The 6,725-nt window shown below is 38.0% G+C and overlaps 1 long non-coding RNA gene across 1 annotated transcript; it reads right to left on the bottom strand.

Annotated features, from left to right (window-relative positions):
* Positions 1-872: 872 nt before the first annotated feature.
* LOC147606761 (uncharacterized) lies at positions 873-1,943 on the bottom strand. The gene is made up of 3 exons (XR_015265001.1): positions 1,806-1,943; positions 1,627-1,679; positions 873-1,507 (listed from the first exon to the last, which is right to left on the bottom strand). It is a non-coding gene; the product is annotated as an uncharacterized LOC147606761 (long non-coding RNA).
* Positions 1,944-6,725: the final 4,782 nt, after the last annotated feature.

Here is a 6,725-nt window from a genome sequence, read left to right as displayed (position 1 = left end):
AGAGCGCCTCATGAGTGGGAGCGTGCGATGATGAATCTTTAGTGATGATGATTCTTTGGACTGCGACTGCGACATGTGTGTGTGTGTGTGAGAGAGAGCTCAGAGACAGACAGAGAGTGTGCGCGCGAGAGAGAGAGAGAGGGGGGGAGAGAGAGACTTGCAGCTGGCAAAGAACGCTACCCTCTCTCACACAACACACACACACACACACGGCATCTCGCAAGAACACTTCTCTCTCTCTCAACACACACACATATGCACGCCCATATATCTTACACACACACTCTCGCACACACATGCACGCACACGTATCTTACACACGGCCACCCGCGCGCGCTCGTTTCTCTCTGTACCTTTTCCTCTACCCGCACACATTTTACGCACTGTACGCAGCTACGCACGCACCTGTGTGTGTGTGAGAGAGAGAGAACGAGTGTGCGCGCGCGAGAGAAAGAGAGAGAGCGAGAAAGAGAGAGAGAGAAAGAGAGAGAGAGAGACGAGCTGGCAAAGAACACTCGCTCTCTCTCTCACACACACACTCTCTCTCTCTCTCCGACGAGCTGGCAAAGAACACTCGCTCTCTCTCTCACTCACACACACATGCACACACTCTCTCTCTCTCCTGCAGCTGGCGAGAACGTTACTCTGTCTCTCAGTACAAACACAACCCAAACTTAGATGCGCAGCTCCTAGTGTTTCATCAATCAGCAGCCACACGCCCCGCACGGGTGGTTAGTCGATGTTTTGGATTGGTCCTTTTTGAGCAAGAGATTAGCATGGCTTGGGTATGATAATTAGTGATGCGGAAATGAGTTGCATTTTCTGGATTATGATGATGGCCCGTGCGCACTCGTTTCTCTCTCTCTCCCCCCTCTCTCTCTCTCACACATATTTTACATTCACAGACGCCCGCACGCACGCTTCTAGCAATACATCGATCCTTCAACCCACCGCCGCGTGGTTCTCAAAGTTTACAATTGTGTAAGCACCCCACGAGGCGTTTAATTCACGTACCAAATACTGCGCGCGAGAGAGAGAATCATGCATAAGAATGAATATATTACAACGAGCACTGTGGTTACAAAGCGTTTCAACCTATCCAATCTAAATAACTATACCATCACCAAAATAACTAGTAGCTCTACCATGCCCAAGCCTTACCACATTATACTCTATATAAAATGATAATTATTAACGAAACGCTACATCATTCTGGTGGAGCTATTCTCCAAAGTGCCTTCCATAAATAACTTAAGGCAAACTTCTTATGAACAAGTCACCTACGTCTTTATAAAAGTGGAACTTACTAGGGAGCATCAGATAAGGGGGAACTTTGAGGTGGGCTTGGAGGTGGTGTAGGGATTGGAGAGCTCTCACCTAGAGGAGGCCTCTTGCCTTTGCGCTTTGGGTCATGGTGAGTATTAGGCAAATCTGGAACATAATCCGCAAATAGGCCAAGCTTTCTAGAATTCATTGCACTTGTAATGGAGAACCCTTCATTCTTCATCTACATGAAAGTCCCCAAATGGTTTGTTATTAAATTCATCTACTTGATTCAAGACTAAAGATCAAAATCAAACTAAACTAGCAGTTATTGGTATAAATAAAGGCATAAGATGTGCATACTTGGTCTTTGTAAGCTTTTACATCCCAAACTTGTACAAATACTTTAGATATTGCTGGGCAAAACAAGAGGTTGTGAGAGAGAGAGAGAGAGAGAGAGAGAGAGAGAGAGAGAGAGAGAGAGAGAGAGAGAAATGCACGCAAGTGCACGTGCACACACACAAATAGGGAACTTCACTTACAATCTATTGCAGGTTGGAGCTCCTTTGCTGTTGTGACATCGTTTACTATCAATATGAGAAAAGCCGATAATAAGAAAGACATGATCATGAGACTAAAGTGCCTCATCTTATGCTCTCTATGCATAATGAGAAAAAACTTATCACATGCAATCTGAAATGCAAGAAGTTCACTACATGATTTATATTTATATGTGTGCCTATATTAAAATATGTGTGTCTATATTAAAATATACAATTTAAAGATTTTGATAATCATTTTCTCACAATCCAAATCAAAACTTTTGATATGTTTAATATAGTTATCTACAAAATTCATCCAACAAAAGTGTAGGTAGAACCACCGAGACACCTTCCCATATTTTAGATGTGTATTTCCTTACGTAGAGATTTTACCATACATTGTTTTGCACAAAGTGTTGAAAAGAACCCATCCAAAAAGTATGCAAATCTTTTGTCGTGTTTAATTACAGAGGTAACACCACCAAGGCACCTATCCATATTATAGATGTGAGTTTCCTTGCATCAAGATTATAGTGTATGTTTTTGTTATGAAGTGTTGACAAGAACTCACTCAAAAAAGGCATGCAAATCTATGTCGCATTTAATTGCTTCCCCATGCAGAACAAATTCAATCAATGTGATTGAGAATATAACATTTTAAAATTATCCACTTTCATATTTGATATCTTTTCTATAAAAATCGTGGCAATGTGGATAAGACCTTCTTGATTTCATGACCACCAACGTGGAGTCTTAACTCCAATTTATTTTATTTTATTTTTGGCCTCAAGTTGTCACCTCATAAGTTCTTTTCATATAAAGTGGGGAGAAAAAAATAACTCTGTATGTTGTACAAATGAGTGCCTCTAGAAAAGTAAAAATTATGTTGTCAAAGTATGGTAAAAGTTTGAATGAAAATAATTTTTTAAATATTAAAATACGATGTTGCCTTATTCTCTTATAAGTATAAGATAATTCTTGATAATACATTTTTATTAAAAAGTTAGTGATATATTTAAGAAGCTAAAAAATTTATGATTTTTTGCGAAAATATTCAAGAAAAATTCTATCATCATTTATCTAAGATATCATACATTTTAATTTTAAACTATTGCAAATCTCTCTATCTGTGTGTGTGTGTGTGTGTGTGTGTGTGTGGGTGGGTGGGTGGGTGGGTGTGCATGCATGCATGTGTGTGCGTGTGTGTGTTTTTGTGCACTCATTTTACATGTAAATTTATTGTTTTAAAATTCAATATTGATAATTTTTAAGTAACAACACATTTCAACACCTCATCTAACAAGTCATTTATTTTGGGTGACACAAATAAGTGGACCTATAGTATAATAAGTGACCAAAATGCTCGTACAATAAATCATGAAAGACATTCCATGCATTAAAGTGATAAAAGATTTGGTAAACTAAATGACAATATATATGATGTCAAAATGGCCATATATATTTTATTATGAATTTTTATCTGCATCATAAAACTCCTAAACTAAGGGCTTAAATCAAATGGAGATAATTATAAAGAAAATGTAGCGTTTAAAACATTGCTGCTAGGGTTTTGAATAATTTTATCTGAAGGTTACCTTTTTCCTTCTTGTTTTACTTGAAATTGATATAGCTATGCCTAGAGGAATTTTGATTTCATTAAAATAATAAATATAGGAAGCTTTAAAATATAAAAATGTGAAATACATGCATGTGACTAGCTCCTTATGTACTCATTAAAGGTGACCTCATGTTTTAAAATACTAGAAATGTAATTTTTTATATTTTCTCATAAAAATATTATGATAAAATCAATAATTTGTAACACTTTGTAATTCAAAAATGGAAAATTTTCTTTAATAAGAAAACCCCTTTGATGTTATTACTAGGTTTTTTAAATTCAACATTATATAAAAAAATATCCTTCTATGTCCACACAACTATATTTGACTCAAAAACTTCTTTCACCCAATGAAATCCCACTATTTAGTAATCCATATGAAAGAGTTGGTTAATAACAAAAAAATTCTTAACCCTAAAATTATAGATTTCCATGCATTTATTTGCCTTCTAATTCCCATCTCATATGGAACACTACACATAACCACACTAGGGTTGCAACTTAGGAGGGTTGGGGCCACTTACCTTAAATTATTCTTACGTTATTGTTGCCAACTCCTTAGCTACCTTTGCCACTACATCTTGTTTCTTTCCATGCTTCTTGCAATTAAGTTTAGAAAAGCTAGATGTTAAGAAAGCCTTCATCATCATCAATATATTTTTCATAATCCAGCCAATCTTCCACCACTACTCTCTCTGGAAGCAATCATCCAATATGGCTAAGGCTTGGACACTTCCTCGAGGCATTCACTTTATAGAAAACTAGCATATCATGCGCATTCGAGGGGTATATTCAAAATTCCTTATTTAAAATGACCCCTTTTTTCTATACAAGGTTATTACATTTTTGTAAAATCCATCAAAAAATCTCCTTATTTAAAATGCCCCCTTTTTTCTATACAAGGTTATAACTTTTTTGTTAAATCCATCAAAAAATCCCCTTACGTAAGTTCTCACGTGATACATTCACATTATTATGAATTGACCCCCCCTCCCCCACATTATTATGAATTGACCCCCCCTCCCCCACTCCCTACCCCCTTCTTCTCCTTCCCCCCCACCTCCTGCCCACTTCCTTCTCCTCTCCCCCACCCCCTACCCCCTTCATCCCCTAGGGCACTTTCTATGTTCTCTATAGTTCTTAACAAACCCTCTACTTAAGACATTCTATGAAACAATTCTCTATAGTTCTTAACAAATCCTCTATTTAAGACATGCTATGAGATAATTATCTTGGCCACATCCTCATAATCTCTCTCATCATCTAATAACTTGGTAATAAAAATGCACATATTTCCTATATATTCTCTTAGTAAATGTAGCAAGGTTGGTTGCTTGGTACACTAAGTGGTGGCTCTTCAACATGATTTTTATAATAATTTTTAGGTCCAAAGATGACCCACAATGCAAAATTTGCTATCATGCTATATATCATTGGAAATCTCTTAAAACAAAGAGAATCTTGTTGTATAATCTCCCTCTGAGACAACTTATGGTTTGTTTTGCAAACATTTTACCGCATGCCCATTTTTTAATGCTACTACTACTAAAAACCAAAAAAAGTGTAGCACGTTAACATGCTTCCACCCAATCAACATACAGTAGCATGCACTCTCCATACACACTGGTCATCAACACACACTAGCATGCACACTCCACACACCATCAACACGCACTAGCATGCACACTACAATTAAGCAAGCAAGAAGGCAAGAGCTTAAGAGAAGAAAAAACTTTTGCACATGAGAAAGAATCCCCCATTCACATTGTCAAAAGTTGTATATACAAGAGGGCTTTGCCCAACTTCCCAACTTAAGTGGGTTCCCAATGCCTATCTCTATCCATATATACAAGGTTTGTGGCTATGGTTGGCTTCAATACATTAACCTACACATAATGTGAATATAGGTGAGGCTAGAGGCGGGGATTTTGGGTGTACAGAAAATAATTAACAAACCCCCTTGCCCATACCTGTTTCTATCCTCGAAAGATGAGAAAGGTGGGCGTACTAATGTGAGGACCTTCATTTCATCTTCATGAATTTCATCTGGTGGAAGTGTTGCACTGCTTTTAATTTTTGGAAAGTTTTTACCATTGTTATAGGTGAACACAAAATTGTAGCCTAAGAGAATGAATTTTAAATTATTGGAGAGGTTTTACCATTGTTACAATAAAAGGCTAATCAAACCCCGAGATGGCGGATTTTCCGACCCAACCCACAAAATTGGTAGACCCCAAAAAGAACCATTAGGATCGTTACAATGGCCCTTTGGTAGCTTACTGCTTGAGCCACTCTTTATGAAGTTACTCATGACACGATGCCATGAAGCACTGCACTTACAAGTTTGCCTATTGGGCCCTAGGAACATTCCCTTTCCCCAATTTAGAAATGCAGATTTCTTGGGGTTACACGACAATCAACAATTTTGTTTTTTAGTAATAGAAATAGTAGCAGCTACTTTGGCTCACATAGCTCAAAGGATAGAGCATTCCTATATATCAGGAAACTAACCAATTTGATTCCGATCGTGGGTTGGTGGGAGGAACAAGCAAGAATGGTTCAATACAACATCTAACAAGCAAATCAAGAATTTGACTTTGAATCCTGGACCTTAACACCTTGTTGATCATCACGATCAGTATTCAGAAACGAATGGAGAAGCGATAGAACGTGTGGAACCGCATATTGGATTACTCCAGTGCAGCATGAAGAGTGAACACAAAATTGTAGCCTAAGAGAATAAATTTGGAAGAAAACATCTCCTTAAAATCTTGCATTTGGAAAGCTTTAAAAAATTGGATCCTAGCAACAAAAAGCCCATATATCTAGCCTGGTGTAGGCCCAAGATTAAGGTTAAAGGCAAGGCCATGCATACTAGAGGCTCATCATACTTATTGTCGATGTCCGTGAGACTCAACACTTGCATGGTTCTAGACCACCTAGAGTTGACTCTGGAGGAGATGTGACTAATGCAACACACTAGTGCGTTGCGCCCCATTGATTTGCCTAAGCTAGGGGAGATGGTCATGTGACAGCATAGAAGTTCATCCCTATGTTCGACGGGATCCCTGGCATGACTCATGTTCTTGTTTTCAGATAGGAGTCATGTCTAGATAGGATTGGCCGGATTCCAGTTGGAAGACATATCCCGATAGGCAAGTACTTATCATGGACAAGGAAGCAATTAGACTTATACGGTACAGAAAATGGAGTTTCACAAAGAAAAATCACTATATCACTAGATTGGAGGCTTATCCCAACAACACAACACGGTAACACTCTCAATTGTCCCTCTCTAGTCT

This window comes from Cibotium barometz, chromosome 57, assembly GCF_041138505.1.
Source record: "Cibotium barometz isolate CiBa-2024 chromosome 57, ASM4113850v1, whole genome shotgun sequence".
In the NCBI taxonomy this organism is placed as follows: domain Eukaryota; kingdom Viridiplantae; phylum Streptophyta; class Polypodiopsida; order Cyatheales; family Cibotiaceae; genus Cibotium; species Cibotium barometz.
Note: the sequence above shows the minus strand (reverse complement) of the source record. Positions and strands in the feature narration are given on the sequence as shown.